This window comes from Notamacropus eugenii, chromosome 2, assembly GCF_028372415.1.
Source record: "Notamacropus eugenii isolate mMacEug1 chromosome 2, mMacEug1.pri_v2, whole genome shotgun sequence".
NCBI classification, from domain to species: Eukaryota; Metazoa; Chordata; class Mammalia; order Diprotodontia; family Macropodidae; genus Notamacropus; species Notamacropus eugenii.
The window spans coordinates 156,990,382-157,008,900 of NC_092873.1; the positions used below are offsets into that span (position 1 = coordinate 156,990,382).

At 39.0% G+C, this 18,519-nt stretch overlaps 1 protein-coding gene across 2 annotated transcripts in view; it reads left to right on the top strand.

The window, feature by feature from the left end:
• The first annotated feature begins 411 nt into the window (after positions 1-411).
• Positions 412-18,519, top strand: part of MRAP2 (melanocortin 2 receptor accessory protein 2) — a 65,927-nt gene continuing 47,819 nt past the window's right edge. Inside the window, exons 1-2 of one of the 2 annotated variants that reach the window (XM_072642725.1) lie at positions 412-561; positions 825-989. The gene's annotated coding sequence lies outside the window, so the exon portion shown is untranslated. The remainder of the gene's footprint in view (positions 562-824; positions 990-18,519) is intronic. The other variant, XM_072642724.1, reaches the window with a different exon arrangement.

Below are 18,519 nucleotides of genomic sequence, written 5' to 3' on the forward strand. Positions count from 1 at the left end.
CACACACACACACACACACACACATACACACACAAATTTATATAAACGTCAGGTTTATTTTTTCCTAGCACTAATGTCCCATTTTTCCATCACTGATTCTCTATCTACCTTGTTTCTCCTATGGGGTAGAGGTGGGGGTACTCTTCTGTTAGTATTTCTGCTTATAAAGGGGTGAGGTGGGGTGAGAAATAACAGGAGATAAAATGTTAACCTCTAGGTTGTGATGATTTGTTGGCAGCCCTGAGGGGTTTGACTAGAGAAAGAGGCTGAGCCTATTGATTGAAATGGGGCTTGGGGGCTCAGTTTATCTATAAGTTTCAATTTTCTACATAGTTGGCTTCCAAGCTCCTCCTTTAGTTCAGACCTAAAGTTGGTCAGCCAGGCACACTCCAGAGCTGGGGAGGACAGAAAAAGAGAGACACACAGGCAGGTTGTTGCTTTGAAAGTGAGTCAGTCCATCACTGAACATTTTTTAAAATTTCCTTTTTTTTTCTTTTCTTTTTTCTTTCCTCCTTCGGCTCCTATCTTTGACCTAAAAGAAGAGGCACTTCTACAAAAGGGGTGAGTGGACAAGCTTTGCCCATGTACTCCTCTGGTTGCTCAGAGCAGGAGATGGGGCATCCTCTCTACTGTCTTTTCTACCCCTGAGAAATCCGAGGCTCAGCAGTCCTGGATTATAGTTTTCCCAGAGAAGAGCTCTCCTTCCACCCTTATCTCCTACATCACCACAGGCGGCTCCCTGGCACTCTGGGGGTTAGAGGTGCCCGCTGACCTCCCAATTCACACTCCTTTCTTGTCTTTTTTCTATCTCTCCATCCCTCCAGCCCGCAACCATCCCCCGCCCTCCGCCCTCCATCCTCCCCTCCCTCCACTGCGGCTGGGAAGCGCGCACCTCCCCTGGCCAGGAACAACTTGCTCGTAGCCTGGCAGAGCAGCGGAGGCAACTGCAGCGGGCGGCCGCATCGCGAGGCAGCCAGGCAGGCGAGCAGGTAGGTTCGGCCGCCCAGCTTTGACAGCTTCTACCTGCTCCAGGTAGCAAGTGGGCGCGAGAGACCCGCCACCTAGGGGTGGGGGCAGAAATGCCGGGGCACTGGGAGCTCGTGCAGGCGTTTCTGGCTTTGGTAGCAGTGGGTTGGCTTTTGTAACGTAAGGATGATTTTTTGGAGAGCAGGTTGGCTGCTTTTTTAATGGGAGCAGAGAAGGCTAGAGTGGAAGGGAGACCAAGTAGACACCATCCCCTCCAGCCCGTGGTTTGCATTTGTACACACCAGGCCTTCGGGAAACAGGCTGGAGAAGAAACCCTGGGGCTCCTGAGTGAGTGCAAGGCATTGGGAGTCCTTGGTCCTCCCCCACGAGCGGAAAGAACTTTTCCTGCCTTCTTTGGCCTTCGCTTCCCCAGCAATGTGGCTTAGCGGTTCTGTGGAACCCCTTGGGTGGCGACCTCTGCCCTCCGAAAGGGGAATGGCCCAGGGGGAAAGGCGGGCTCTGCTGCCCATCCCTGGCCGGTGGCCTTCAGGCCAGCGGCTGCAGCTCTCTCGGGATGCCTGCTGGATGGGAGATCAAACTTCGGAACTCCCTGGGCTTTCTCGGACCTGACGGTGCACATCTGCTTATTTCTTGTCTGGGGGCTTTGAAAGAGGACGGTGCTGAAGTGCTGTTTGCTACTCATTCCCAACAATTTTTTTTTTTTGAACAAGGAGTTGTGGGTTTTACGTTAATTTTTACGGAGGGAGGTAAAGAGAAGTCTTCGAAAGGTTCAATTCGGGAGAAATCATAGATGTGGAAGGGAACTTAGCATTCAGTCATTGAGCACAACCCCTTTTTTACGGGTGAGGGAGCCAAAGCTTCCTCACCGGAGTGTGGGGTGGGGTGGGATGGGGTACGGGGACTGCTGAAGTGATTTGCACAAGCTAATAGCAGATGAGCAGCACGGCTGGATTGGAAAGCCAGGACCCTTTCCACTACCCTGCAGGCAGGCAATGTGGCTGCTTCCTGGAATAAGCTCCTGATCAGGAGAAAATCCGTTGGATTTAGGGTTTTCTTCTTGGAGGCATCATTTCCATTTCTTTTTAGACTTTTTTGGGGGACAACACTATGGATGCTATTTAAAAAGCAAAACAAGGCAGCTTGTGATACAAATAGGAATATTTATGAAATTGTAGAGCTTTTTGCTATTCCAAATATATGATGGCATCTAATCAATAGTCATATCAATATCAATAGTCACATATTAGGCATCTACTGTGTGCCAGGCACTGTGCTAAGCACATTACAAATATCTCATTTTATCCTCATAGCAACCCTGGGAGGTAGTTATTATTAGCCCCATTTTACAGATGAGGAAACTGAGGCAGGTTTGTCTTAGATCAAATGACTTGCCAGTAGTATGAGGTCACTTTTGAATTCACTTTATTCCGACTCTAAGTCCAAAGCTCTAGCCATGGAAGCCATTTACTATTTTAATAAAACTTATTAGTGACTCCCTTTTGTCAAATGAGGCCATACAGAGTCAGACAGGACTGAAACACCCAACAACAAAAACAAATCGCTTTGAACAAAAAAATAGAAATATGGCATTTAATGCCCCCTGGAAGGGAGAAAAGGACCTAGGTTTGATTACTGACTCTTTCTCGTGTTACCTTCATGACTTTGTGTAAATCATTTCACTTCTTTGGCTTTTATTTATTTGTAAAATGGGGTGAGGATTTGACAGTGACCCTTAAGATCTCTTCCATGATCGTTATTTTACTTCCAGAAACATATTGGCTGTGTGACCTTGAACAAGTAATTTTATCCACTCACATGTACTGGACAGCTCTCTAAGACTAGGAATTACAGAAAAGGTACTGATCTGCATAAGTAGTGGAAATTCTTCACCAGGACCTCCGCACACAGATGAAATCCTAGGTCAAGTCAAAATAAACAAAACAAAAGAACAATTACAAAATGAAACCAGGAAGCTAGGAGTTTCAGATTTGAAAACAGAACCAAAGACCTCCTGACTACCAGGCCAATATTATCTCCATTAAACCATTCCTCTCAATATATGATTAATCTTGTATTATTTTTATTTCCTATATAATAATATATAACACATTATGCTAATGTAATCTAGCATATAATATATATTATATTAGTATATAATATGCATAATAATAAAGTATGCCAATATAATGATTATAGTATGTTATATATTAGCTTATAAATTAGTATATGCCCTAACTTGAAATTTGGGGATAGAAAACAAATTTTCATTTCCTCTTCTTTTCAACCACACTTGAAGTGTCACTTTATCTAAAAAGCTGTACACTTTTCTAGGTGAGAAATATAACCAGTTCTAAACTGGCAGTTTATCCAAAATATTTCTAAAATGAATTTTAGGAAAGAATCATCCTTCAGGTGAAAGAAATAATTCAGTAAGTCAGAAAAAAAACCTGAAGAAGCAGAGGGGAATCAAAATCAGTGTCAAGAGGTTGGAAGAATTTAACACAAAAGATCATGGATTTAAAGCTAGAAAGAATTTTATAGATCGCCTGATTCAACTCCCTTATATTAAAGTTGAGGAATCTGGCCCCAAAAAGTGAGTTGTGACTTGTCCAAGGTCACATAAGCACTCTCAGAGTTGGCATTTGAACTGAAGTCTTCGTACTCCAGTGTCCATGGTCTTTCCACTGTACTGTTCATCAAAAGAATAGGATGAAATCCTATCCAGGGTCAACCAGATGGAACCAGCCTCTGACTTAAGGGTGGCAGGAGCCTAACAGAGCAGGATAGAGACAGGAGAGCCAGGAATCAAACAGAAGTTGAATTTCAAAGTGAGGGAAATGGATTGTAAGCAAGGACACATTTGCAAAACCTGTCCCCTAGAGGGGAACCTACTTTAATGTGGGGAGATCTCAATACTTTACCAGTGAGCTGTAGCCCCTGCCAATGAGGGATTACAGCAACAATGTGACAAGTTTGATTCATAGCAGAACTTCACGACCAGAACATGTATATAGCAGGTGCTTGTCTGAGCTCAGAGAACACCTGATGCTGGTCAAAGCAATACAATAATTACATGATTTTGCCAGAGGATGAGCACAAAGGATTGTTGTTATGCCAAACTCAGGGCACAGCTTGTTCACTGGGCCTTATCTCTGGAAAACAGGGTATCTCCTAACATCTTAACAGTTCCCCCTTCTGAGCAAAGGGAGGGGGTCTGAAAGAAGCAGGTGTAAGTCAAGATACTACGAGAAGCCACTTGGGCCAGGATGAACATTTTTATCCCAGCAGGTCAGTCCCTTGAGGGGACCTATTGGGGAAGTGTGTCCCAGGTATCACTGTTAGCCATTGTTTGCCTGGAAGCAGAAAAGAGAGGGGAGCAAGAATGTAAAATGCCAACAAATGCTTGAATCAGGGTCTTGACGGTTAGGCACATAACAAACGGGAAAAGGGGGAAAAAAAAACCTAGCACGGTGTACTCAGCCCTTGTTCAGAATCTTGGGATAGTTATCTCATCTGGATGTTGGCTGCTTCTGGGTCTGTACTAGATGAACCGTGAGGTCCCTGGAGGGTTCTGCCTTCCACTCAGGAGCAGGGGCTTTCTTCAGATGATCCAGGAGTCCACACTCACAAGTCTGACACTATGGGAGTAGTCAGAAGGACCTGAGAGGGATCCTTAGAAACAATTATTAACTGCCAGTTTTCAGATAAGACGTGGGTTGCTTGAGATGTACAATTGTGAGAAAACTCCTTACATCAATCTTTGGATCTGAGTTTCTGATTAGCATAACATAGATCCTTGGTTAAGGATCTCTGAACAGCCCATAGAGATGGACCAGTTTCCCAGTCATGCAGAGTTAGGTTCAAACAATGAAATAAAGTTTTGTCACAAATTCATTATCATAATTGCCTCAAGTCAGGTCACATCAAGCTACATGGAGAGCTCACAGTGGATTAGGTATGAGAAGGGAAATTTCCATGTCACCAAGGTAACCAAGAAAACTTAAACATAAACCATGCAAAACAATACAATAATTATCACCAATGTTAACTGACATCGTGTCTCCTTGTATCCCAGTAACCCATTCTCAAAATCCATTTTATCAGCACATTTTGAGTCTCAGATGTCTCATGTACTTCTCTGGTCCCTAGATATCTTTTCTTGGACAATAGACTTTTTCTCAGGGCAGCTCTAAAACTAACTCTGCTACGCTGGTTCCAAACATAGAGGTTCCTAGATAATTCTGCTAGTAACAAGACTTAATACAATTTAGTAAATTTGGTTCTCTAATTTAAAAATTTCAGATAATTTCAGTTTATATACACCATATACTGTTTCATTAGCCTGAATTTCCATGATGAATAAATTTGGAAACCAATCATACATATATATATATATGCATGTACGTATGTATATAGCTCTTAGAGAAAACAGTCTAATTCTGTTACCTTCTCAAAACTTACTATTCCATTTATTTAGAAAACTTTTTACATCACATCTTTGTCTTATTACTTTGCTCATTAAGAGGATATCATCCTTATAGTTTGTCCACCAATGCAAGTTAAAATGGTAAGCAGTTTATGCTTGCATCCTATTATAATAACTCAGAGATGGTCCAGTATCAATCTATTATTTATTAGATTCAGTATTGTACTTACAAAATTTCTTGATTATAGAAATTTGCTATAAAAAGAAAAAAAGGAGCATAGTTATAAAAATGTCAGATATCATAACAGAGGGAAAAACTCCCTTAGCTCTGTTTGATTCCAAGCATGAGTGATATCTGACAGCCAGTCATGTAGTCACAGAGTGTTAAAAGCAAGGCTCAGGATTAACCAGATGGGGAAATTTCCTTTTAAGAAAGGAAATAGTACAATGGGGAAATAGAATCAGAAGGATTCCCAAAGACGTCCCCAAAACATTTTCCAGGTATAGAATCCACATTGAGCAGTTCCCGGGCTGCAGCACATGTCATTTTCTACTATTGGCTTCATGACAATTCTGAAGACTCTCCCTATAAGCAAAATTCAAACAATAGTGAGTTACAGTGCCACAAATTTTTACCTTAAATTGCAAAATTTCACTATTTACAACTTAGGGCTTGCATACCTTTCTTGATGTTTCCCTAACAGTTAACATTTCATTTATCCATTACTTAAATTAAAGCTACCCATATTCTGGGGTTTCAGACATACAACACTTGATAGTTGACTCATTATAAATATGCTGAAGCTACATCTTTAAATCACTTTATACACTTTCATAGTACCCGAGAATTTCAAATGAAAACTTGCAGTTATATATTATTATCCACTTCATAACAAAATACACCTCATTAAATATTTAAGTTTTCAAATATCTGGGGTTTTTTTTATCACATCCTTTTAAAAATCCAATTCATGTGTACAGCATTCAGATTAAAAAGTTGTTTTGTCTAACAGTATTTCTGTTACGAGGGTCTCTCAACTCTCACAGTATAAAAGAATTTAGAAATACAGTAACACAAACAACATCATGTAACTTCAGATGACATCAATTGCATTTTTAAATTATCCCCTATAAAAATCATTGATCTTATCACCTTTGGCACCTTAAGTATACTTCAGAGTTATCAGGCACGGAAAAATTTCATTCATTTAAGAAAATAATAATAATATAGTGCTCGGTATATGCCAGTCACTGTGTTAAGCACTTTACAATCATTATAATATTTTGATCTCACAACCCTGGGAGGTGAGTACTATTATTATTTTTCCCTTTACATATCAGGATATTGGGGCAAACAGAGAGAAGATAAGTTGCCTAAGATTATACAGCTAATAAATTTCTGCAACTGTAATATAATTCAAATTTCCCTATATTTTCCAGCATTTTTTTTCACCACCCTTATTTGGGAATCTGATCTAAGATCTAGAGGGGTTAACATGAAGAGGAAGAGGGCTCTGAACTGAGATAGTCGTGAGAGATATTTGGTTTAAGCAATCTTTTCTCTTTTCATGGTCAGAAATGTCAAGAAAGGGTTAACAAGAAGTTGCCATAAGGTGCAAACTGTGTATCTATTTGCTTTTCTTTCTTGACTCTGGGATTCCTTCAAAACTAACTGCAGTCCTTCATTGCCCTAGAACAAAGCTATAAATCTTGCCATTTACTTTTAAAACTTTTAGAATTTCATTCTTATTTTTCCTTAAAACAAATTCTACAGATTGGTGTCCCAAAACTTACTAAGATATTTCAGAAGAGAGTGAGTTCCTGGAATTACCCAAAGTCTCAAGAGTTCTCCCCTGCAGTCTTAAAACGATTAATCTTCAAACTCCTTGATCTGCTAAGATGTTTTTAATAGTTCCACAGACTGATTATCTGACTTTATTTCTGTAATTCCAATATAGCTAAAGCTGAAATGACAGGAAAAATGTCTTGCAGGATCTTTTTCCCTCTTATAACCTAATTTCCTGAGGAAAGGCTAAAAAAAGTGGGAGTTAGCCCTGCTTCCTAGGACAATTGTGTCAAGTATGAAAGTTTATTAATCTTTCCCAGTATTTTAAACTCTCTGGCTACAGCCCTTAGAAATTTTTCTGGCTGGCTGCATTTTAAATCTTTCAAGGTAATAGAATCTACACAGACATTTTACATGACACAGACATTTGACATTTTACAAAGTCACATAGACAAAATGGCAAGACAGAGAGAAACAGAACAAACCGTGTAGTTAGAGTTTATAGCCAGGTGTGCATTTACCAGTTTAACAGAGACGTGGATCTAAGCAAACACTCTCAGCTTGCAGAAGTGGGGGTGTGGGGTTCATGTTGGGTGGGGAGGTGGGGATGAAGTCCGAACAGGGAAGGTAAGAGCCTCCTAGCCTGCAGAGGCTGGAGCCAAATAGCAGGCAGAAACAGTTGTTTAGGGGAAGAGAGTGTGTAGAAGGGATATCCTTACCAGAGAGACTGCCTTTGTGATCTTGGACAATTTCTCTAACTGGTTGAGGCTTCCATGTATTCATCTATAACTACAGGGGGGGTGGACAAGATGAGGCATAAGGCACTTTCCTAGATCCTGTTGTAAGCATCACTCTGGTTCTAGGAAACAATAATAATTATAATAAACATTTCTTTAGCATCTGCTATATGTCAGGCACTGTGCTATGTGTGGGAGACACAGAAAGAAGCAAAAGAATAGGGATTCACAGATTTGGAGAAGCCTATAATCCATAAGGTGGGAGAAAAGTCCAGTGGAAATTGGTGGTTCCTACTCAAATGTACGGAAATGTTTGTGTGTAGCTTTCTGGGATATGTACTCCACAGGACAGAAAGATTCATCAAACCCAGTGACTGCCACCCACTGTGTTTCCTCTGATTGCCTTGGAAATGAATGATGTCATCAGCAGAAGCTTGGGATGTATCTCCACAGACTTTGAAGTTCTAAGTGGGAAATTAAAGACTTGGGGCATAGTAGTAGGAGTAGGTGTCCTTATTGAAAGTGGTGAATTTAGACTGGAAAAAAGATAAGAAAAATGGATGTCTGACTGTCAAGGTGTGTTGAAGAATAGATTTTTGTTTTTATTGATTTATGATGGTTACCCAGAAAAACCGAACCAAACAAGAGTGCCCTATATGACTACCTGAAAGAACATGTTTGGCAGGAGGTATTTACGTTAATCAGGATAACTAGAAATTGAATTTGAGAGGACCCCCAAGATTTACCCTGCCCATATAAATGCAGAATCAGGTACACATAAAGGCATAAAAAAATTACAGTATTGCTACCCTGAAGAGCCCCCATCCCTGAAGCCCTCATCTCTTGACTGGGGATTCCCTCTCTGGGTCCAGCATTTTAGGAAGATTCCAGACATATTTCACTTCACTCAAACATAGATTCTGTCTCCAGATTTCTCATTCTTCTCTTCCCTTGCCTAATTGTACTTACTGCCCTCCCTCCTTCCCAGATCCTTTTCATATGTGGTCTTCTTCCTTTAAAATGTAAGGTCCTTGAGAGCAGGGACTGATTTACATGTATTCAGATCTCCAGCACTTAGCAAAGTGCCTGGAATGAAGAAGTTCTGAATAAGTGCTCTCTGCTTGTATGTACCTTTTCTTTCTTTCATTCTTTCTTTCATCCTTCTTTCTTTTCTTCCTTCCTTCCTTTCTTCCTTCCTTTCTTCCTTCCTTTCTTCCTATCTATCTATCTATCTATCTATCTATCTATTTATCTATCTATCTATTATAGGAATATGGCAATACAAGGGTATGCCTTATTCAAAAGAAACAAATCCAACAGAAAGAATGGGAAAGTAGCAGTAAATATTGAGAGAAATGATTATTTTTCTCATGAATTAATATCTAATTAATGAATTAGGATGAAGGGTTTTCTCCTTTTCTACTTCTTTATTCAGAAACCATTCCCCATAGATTACTCAGGCAGCCTTTGAAGCATAGGGCTGATAATGAAAGGGAGAACTCACATCTATTCAAAAGGTAAAGCTAGGTGAATTGATGGATTCCAGCTCATTGTGCTTTACTCAGACAGATCTGTGAAAATGTGGATTCTTCCTTTGGTCAGATAGGTGATATGAACATAGGTAAGTCTCTTTGACCAAGACTGAGTGATTAGTCACATACCCCAGACTCTCATTAGAATAGGTCTACCTCTCATTATAATCATTCTCTCATTAATTGATAACCAGTCAGAGTTGATTTACACCTACTTTTCCAAGGGCATAACAATGCTGAATGGGTTCCATGAGGGTGTCTTTGGCATTTGAGAGTGTCACTGACCCTTTTTATTAATTTTACACTAGCATAATTAATAAAATGATTAGTTACTTAGAAACTATGTCTTTCAGACTTTTTATTATACCACAATATTAAGAAGAGTTATACCTGTGTGGAAATCCATGAGTTTGAGGATGAGCATATTAGAGAGCATTTGGATGATGACGAATGAAGAGACAGAAATTATCTTGTTACACAGAAATAGAAATATACTACAGACCATTGATATAGAGAATGTGAATCATAATAAACATTCATTTAGCATCTGCTATATGTCAGGCACTGTGCTATGTGTGGGAGATACAGAAAGAAGCAAAAGAATAGGGATTCACAGATTTGGAGAAGCCCATAATCCACAAGGTGGGAGAAAAGTCCAATGGTAGTTGGTAATTCCTATTCAAATGTATGGAAATGTTTGTGTGTAGCTTATTGCAATGGCATAGTGACAAGATAATGGTCAAAATAGAGGACTTCAACTAGAACATCTGATACTTCCTTTACTTGCCGTATTTCATCTTTCAAAAGACTGGGAGCAACCAAGGAAACTGTTATTCTGAACTTAATCTTTACCAGTATGAAAGATTTTGATGACGTATGATAATGCCTTTCAATTTATTCATTTACTGAGCATTTATTAAGCACCTATGATATTAACACAGTGGCTAGAGTTCTGGGTCTGAAGGTCAGGAAGATTCATCTTTCTGAGTTCAAATCTGATTTCAGACACTTATTAGCTATGTGACCCTGAGCAAGTCACTTAACCCTGTGTGCCTCAGTTCCTCATCTGTAAAATGAGCTGGAGAAAGAAATGGCAAACCACTCCAGTACTTTTGCCAAGAAAAGTGCAAAATAGGGTCACAGAGTGGTTTAGGACTGAAACGACTCAACAACAACAAATCATATATGGGGCATATAGTAGGAATTTCATTAAGTACTTACTGATGAATGCCTATAGGTTTATTGACTAATTTATGCCCTTCCCATTTTTAATCATGAATAAGTTGTTTAAGTAGGGTAACCATATTTAATAATTTAATCATATGCACTATCATTTTTGTTTTTATTTTCTTCTGGGCTTGTACTAATTTTGATCATGGTCTAATTGTACACAAATAGCTGATTCAGGGATGCCTCCTACATCAGTAATAAATTAGTTCCTGTCTGTTAAAATGTAATCAATTTCATTTTTGTGATATTATTCAGTGCTTGCCATGTCTAGTATCTACCAATTTTCTTCTGCAAAGAAAATTATTCATGATAGTAGGCATGAGGCTTCTATATAGTCTGTAAATCTTTAGTTTTTCTTATTCCTTTTTCCTGAACCATATATAAAGAAATTGAACAGGGATAAATGTTTAACTTAAATAAATTGAATGATATGAGTGTGTTTGTCCTTGTTTTTGAAGAGGACCATGACATCAGGGAAATGATGACATGACTTGTAGTTGACTCTGATTTGAGTGAGGGCCACCTATGGGCTGGTGGAGACCCAAATTGATAGTTATTCATGAAAAAAATGTCCTGGGGTCTCTAGTTGTCTACAAGCTCAAAATGAAAAAAAAGAAGTGTCATAGAATAGCTAGCATGTGTTTATAAAAATATAGTATTCAGATTAAAGGACAAAATTATCTTACTCTTCTTTCTGTGCAGGTAGGATGTCACCTGCAGAATTTTATTAGTTTTGAGCACAGCCCTTTAGGAAGGATGTTGGCAAACAAGAGAAATTAGACAAATGCAAACAAGATAGTGGAAAATCTGAAAACTGTGCTATGTGATTTTAGTCTGGGAAAGAAAAGACAGGAAAGGGTATCTAGCATTCATGCAACACTTTAAGGTTTGCAAAGCACTTTTTATGTTTTTTCATTTGATGTGATGGCTGTCTTCAAATATTTGAAGAATGTCATGAAAAAATGGAGTAGATTTATTCTTCCTTGCTTTAGTGGGCAGAAGTAGGATCAAAACTAAAAATTATAGACTGGAAAGCAGATTTTGTGTCTTTATATGGGAGAACTTTCTAACTTTTAGAAATGTCTAATCTAATACCAGAATGTACTGCTTCACAAACAAAGTGTTATCTTTCTGGAAATTTAAACTTGGCTGGCAGGTTGTTGACATTTTAATACTTAGGTCTCTTCTAGTTCTGACATTTTATTTTATGATTCTTAATGAAAAATCTGAGAAAAAAATTGGAGGTCTTGTTGATTTTCTCCAAGTACAGGAAATTTTTTAAATTTTGACTTTAATGTCAGAATACACCAATATTCTCATATGATATAACATTTACTCCATTGTAGACAGAAGAAAAATTGTGTGCAGAAGTGTGTAAAGGAGCAGTTGGGTGTCATCTTTTGCTGGATTTTAATCTATTTGGAAGAAATAATGCTTGATGGTTTGAATTAGGCATGCCTAGAGACATTTTTTATCACTTAATTGGTGTCTAGATTTATGTTATCACAATCTATACAATTTTTTTGCTTCTCTAAAGATTTGTTAAAGTCAAAAGAAATCTCCATGTTCAGGGAATTTTTCAGCTTCAAGTTTTATTTCTTTCTGAAGATGAGAGGCAGCATGTTGCAGTAATCTCAGAACCAGGAAGATATGGATTCAAATTCTGGCTCTGATGCATACCATCTGTGTGACCTTGGGTAAGCTACTTAACCTCTTAGTGCTCTAGGCATATTTCTATTAATTACAGGGAAATATTTCTATTTCTATTAATTGTAACTACTTCCTCATCTGGAAATTCCTTATATCAATAAAATAATAGTTCCAGTCTTTATTCATATCTGAAAAGGAAATTTGCTATCTTTTAGCTTTTCCTTGGCAACAGCTAGCTAGCTAGTTGTTAAAACACACAAACAAATGAACAAAAAGATGTGGAAAAGCATATGAAGGGACAGCGATTCTTTCAACTAGTTAACTGGCCTGTGGTGCTTTTGGTTGCAAAGAGAAAGCACAGGAATTGAGCTTTCAATTGAGCTTTCAGGAATTGAGCTTACATATGCAGCTAGCTTTAAGGTTAGTGGTAATTATACACAAAGTTGGCATTTGCTTGCAAATATTGTGCCAGGAAATAGTTTTGTCTTCCATGAAAGATTAAAGGAAGATATTGAGAGAGAATCAAGTAGTGGCATAAAGCAGTAGAGGCTATGCAGTGGAAATGACTAAGAGGATAGAATGAAAATATAGATACTTGGTTATTATTTTTAAGCTTTTTAAAAATCTGTTTTAAAAGAGAGAGATACCTCCTTCTTACCCACCTCTCTTGTCTATTAATAAAATGGCAGTTCACAGCTGTAAGAAAACTGAAACGTAGATATATTTTTAAAATTAATTAATTAATTTGTTTTCAGTTTTCAGCAATCACTTTCAGAAGTTTTAAATTTTTTCCTTCCTCCTTGCTCCTTCCCTGAGATGGCATGCTATCTCATACAGGTTCTACACATACATTCTTATTAAACTCATTTTCACATTAGTCATGTTGCATAGAAGAATTAAAATGAATAGGAGAAACCATGAAAACAAAACAAAACACAAGAGAAAATGGTCTGCTTCATTCTGTGATCTGATTTAAAGTTCTTTCTCTGGATGTGGAAGGTATTTTGTCTCAAGAGTCCATTGGGAATTTTTTTAGATCCTTGCATTGCTGTGAAGGACTAAATCTACCAAAAAATTTCTCACACACTGTGGTTGTTGTTGTGTACAAAGTTCTCCTGGTTCTGCTCCTTTCACTCAGCATCAGGTCATATAGGTCCTTCCAGGCTTCTCTGAAGTCTTCCTGTTCATCATTTCTTATAGCACAATAGTATTCCATGACATTCATATACCACAACTTGTTCAGCCATTCCACAACTGTTGGGTGTCCCCTTGATTTTCAGTTCTTGGACACTACAAAGAGAGCTGCTATAAATATTTTTGTCCATGTGAGACCCTTTCCCATTTTTATGATCTCTTTGGGATACAGTCCTAGAAGCGATATTTCTGGGTCAAAGGGTATGCACATTTTTGTAGCCCTTTGGACACAGTTCCAAATTGCTCTCCGGAATGGTTGGATGCGCTCGCAGCTCCACCAACAATGAATTAGTGTTCCAACTCTCCCACATCTTCTCCAATATTTATCATCTTCCTATTTTGTCATGTTAGTCAATTTGATAGGTGTGAGGTGGTACCTCAGAATTGTTTTGATTTACAACATAGATCTATTTTTAAATTGAAGATCAAGGGTAGCCCATGTCAGTATGGAAGACATGATTTGCCGGTGTACATGCCTTGTTTCATGCAGCCATGTATTTTTTATGTGCATGCACATTTAATCAGCCAGCATTTATGTAACACTTACTGTGCCAGGCATTGTGCTAAATGATGGGGATGCAAAGAAAAACAAAACTGGCTCCTGCTCTCAAAGAGCTTGCATTCTATTGAGGGAGACAACATGTAAATAACTGTGTACAAACAAGATAAATGCAGGTTATATTGGAGACAATCTCAGGGGGAAGATTAAGATTCAGACTAAGACTAAGGAGGACTGGGAAGGGCTTCTTGCAGAAAGTGAAACTTTATATTTAGAGTCACGCAAAACACATTTCAGTATTAACCATCTTCCCCTTGCCATACCCCTCAAAAGAAAGTAAGAAAAAGAAAGGAAAGGAAAAGAAAAAGCCATCTGCATTCTGAGTCTATCACTTCTCTGTCTGGAGGTGGAAAGCATTTTATATTGTGAGTTCTTTGGAAAGATGGTGGGTCACTGTCATGATAAGAGGAAGTAAGTCTTTCGACAATATTGCTGTTACTGTGGAAATTGTTCTCCTGGTTCTGTTTGCTTCATTTTGTATTATTTCATATAGGTTTTCCCAGGATTCTCTAAAACCATTCCCAGAAGGTGGGATTTCAGCTGAGACTTGAAAGAATCCAGGGAATCCAGGAGGCAGAGAAGAGGAGGGAAAGTATTCCAGGCATGGGAGACAGCCAGTGAAAATACCTGGAGACAGGAAATAGAGTGTCTTCTGCATAGAGTAAGGAGACCAGTGTCACTAGATCTCAGAATACATGGAGGACAGTAAGGTACAAGAATATTGGCAGGGGCAGAAGCAGTAGGTAAACCACTGGTCCTGTAGTCAGGGGAACCTGAGGGCAAATTTGACCTCAGACACTTACTAATTGTGTGACCCTAGGCAAGTCGTTTAACCCTCATTGCCTCAAAAAAATAATATTGTCAAGATAGGAAGGTATGAAGTACTTTAGAAGGAAAACAGAGGATTTTATATTTGATCCTAGAGGTAACTGGGATCCACTGGAGTTTATTGAACAGAGGGGTGACATGATCAGACCTGTGCTTTAGGAAGATCCTTTCGATAGTTGAGTAGGAGATGAACTGGACCAGGGAGGGACTTGAAGAAGGTTGAACAGTCTGAAGGCTATTGCAGTAGTCCAGGCATGAGGTTTTAAGGACCTGTGCAAAGGTGGTGGCAGCGTCAGAGGAGAGAAGGGATTGAATGTGAGAGATGTTATGATGGTAGAATCTATAAGACTCGACAACAGATTGGATATGGGGAGTAACAGAGAGTGAGGCATGGAAGACAACACTTAGATTGTGAGCCTTGGTGACTGGGATAATGGTGGTGCCTTCAACAGTATCATAGAAGTCAGGAAGAAGGGAGGGCTTTCCTGGAAAGTGAATGAGTTCAATTTTGCGATAAAATGAGTTTAAGATATCTATGGAACATTCCTCTTTCTTGATATCCAATAGGTAGTTGTAGATAGGAGTTTTGAGGTCAGGATAAATAATAAATAGATCAGAGAATCATTAGTAGAGAAATTGTAATTGACTCCATGGGATCTCATGGGATCTCCAAGTAAAATAGAACACAGAGCCTTGGGGACACCTTTGGTTAGTGGGCTTTCCTTCAAAGGGAAGCACTGAGAGGAATCAGCCAGTCAAAAGAAGGGCTACAAGGTGAAAAGTACTTCCAGTGTGAAAACATCCAGGGGAGAAATGAACTTCCAGGGAGGAGAGGCATGGTGTGTTCGTCTTTTGTTGCCAAAGAAGACCACGCCATCAGAGAAATAATGACATGACTTGCACTTGACTTTGTTTTGAGTAAAGGAGGGCTGTGCAGGTCACCAGCCTCACTTCTCCAGAGCCATCTGAATCCAGTGACCAGATATTCATCAGGATGACTGGAAATGACCCAGGATGAGGCAATTGGGGCTAAGTGACTTGCCCAAGGTCACACAGCTAGTGTGTGTCAAGTATCTGAGATTTGAACTCACTCCTGTACTGGTGCTCTATTCACTGTACCTAGCTGCCCCTTGGAGAGGCATGGTAGAGAAAGTCCAAAGAACTGGTAGTGGAGCCTAGAGAGGAATGAAGTCATGACTGGCCAGGTTAGGAAGAATGAGGACTGAGAACAGATCATTAGATTTGTCAATTAAGAGATTATTGTTATCTTTGGAGAGAGCAGTTTCAGTAAGGTGTGGAGATAGGATGGCAGACTTCAGAGGGCTCAGAAGTGAGAGGAATGGATATTCAGGACATTACTTTAAAGAACAAATAGGAAATATTTGGTTCAAGATAAAGAAAAAAATTCTGACTATCAGAACCAAACTACCCTGGAATGAGATGCCTTGGGAAGTTCCTTCTCTTCAAGGATCTTCAGGTAGAGGCAGGCATCACTTGTCAGGGATGATGGTTCTTGCTAAGTATGGGTTGGAGTGCCTAACATATCCAGAACTCCTCACTCTGAGATTTCATAAGACTAGACTAAAGCCTAGAGTATTTTGAAAAACAATCTGAAGACAATTTGTTTACAGACCTACATTCTCCTTGATTTCATTACAACTGTTTTTAAAAAATTCATAAATATGCTGAATGTGTAACAGTAAAATTATGGAAGTCTAAAGTATTTTATTGTATTAACAACACATTTTTTCAATAGCAGACATAGAGGAAAGCTGTATTTAGGCAATAGCAAGGTCTAGGAGTTAGGGACTCATTACTTTGGCTAGACAGATCGCATTGTCTGACATGTTTATTTACTCATTCAACAAAAATTTAATCTAAGACTCACACAAGGTACCCAGCCAGTCATTATGGATGAGAGATAAATAGTTTACAGTCTCTGTAGTGAAGAAAAAGATATACACACAATGACAATCAGAGAGGTTCAATACAAGTCTTTGTAAATCTGCAGACAGAAAGCTACAAGCAAAGTGTTATGGGAACTCAGAGGAGGCAGAGAAAATGTCTGTCTGACAGTTCAGAGAAAGCTCCCTGGAGGAGATATCATTTGAACTGGTAATATTTAAACAGAAAAAGATAATATGAGAAGGAGCATTCCAGATGTGAGGAAAGATGTTTAACCATTTACTTGTGGGATGGAGGAAAGCAAACAGAAATGAATGAATAATCCATTTTCCTGGATTATAGGGTACATGGAGAGGAGTAGTTTGAAATAAGGTTGCAAAACATAGGATTATAGACTCAAAGCTGTCAGGGACGCAGAGGTCATCTAGTTCAGCTCCCCTATTTTACAGATGAAGAAACTGAGATCCAAAGAGATAAAATGACTTGTTCAAGGTTATATGAGTAGAGAGTGGTACAGCCAGGATTTTAGTCCAAGTCTACAACAAGAACTTGCCTCCAGAGCCGCTGGTCTCTTCATTGAACCATAGGTCTAGAAATAATAGAATTTTGGCAAGGTAAGTGATCTGAGAGATGATCCTAATCCAACCCTTTCCTTTTTATAAAGGAAAAAACTGAAGCCCAGAGAGCTTATGAGATTTTTTTCACATCATACAGTTCCATTGAAGCATTCCTCTTTCCTCATAATGGGGTGATATAGCCCTTGGGGTGCCTGTGCCAAGTTATTGCCATCTTTGTCACCTGGTGCAGCTTGAGAGGGGCCTGAACAGTTGAACCCTGAAGAGAATTCCATACTGAACGTGAGGGCTCTACCTCTTCCTATCTGTGTGACAGGGTAGCTATTACACAGGGTGATTTATCGAAACTTTCTGGGCCTCAGTTTCGTCATATGTAAAATGAGGAACTCAGTTTTAGATGGTCTCTGGTATTTGTTTCATCCTGAATGGCAGGTTAGGGAGTTTGCATTTTTTAGGTAGTTCATAAGGAACCATTAAACATATCGGAGCAGGTGAGTGATACAATTAGAACCACATACTTTTTTTACTCTTATCTCTAAGTCTTGGCTCATTCTCCCAAGCCAGAATTTCACATTCCCCTCATTTTTTTTCTTTTCCAAATACTGTCCATCTTTGAGCATCTAGACAAAAAACCATTTCCTCCATAGTATTCCAGTTCACAAGGATCTCTTTAACATCCTATAAAAATTGTTATGTGTATCTCTTTTGAGGGGGTATTAAAGCATAACGGACTTTATTATTAAGTGCTTCATGTGTGCACAGGTTGTAATAAACCCTTAGAGACTGGGAATGCTGTCTCTGGTATCTTCCCTACCAAGTTCAGCCTAGAACTAACTCATGGTAAATTGAAGGAATTGTGGGGATTGACTCCATCTTGTGACTCAATTCTGGAGCTAGCTCAGTTCCTTTCGTTTAATTATGGGTCTAATGCAATTTCTGACTTGTAAGAAAACTTTATTCAATTATAGGATTTGTGAGAAAACTTTATTGCATTGTTTGAACCTAGCCCTGTGTAACTGGGAAGCTGAATCACTCTACCTTGTTGCTTAGAGACCCTTAACTGAGGACCTTTTTTTTCTGACCAGAAATTCAGATCTGAAGATTGATGGA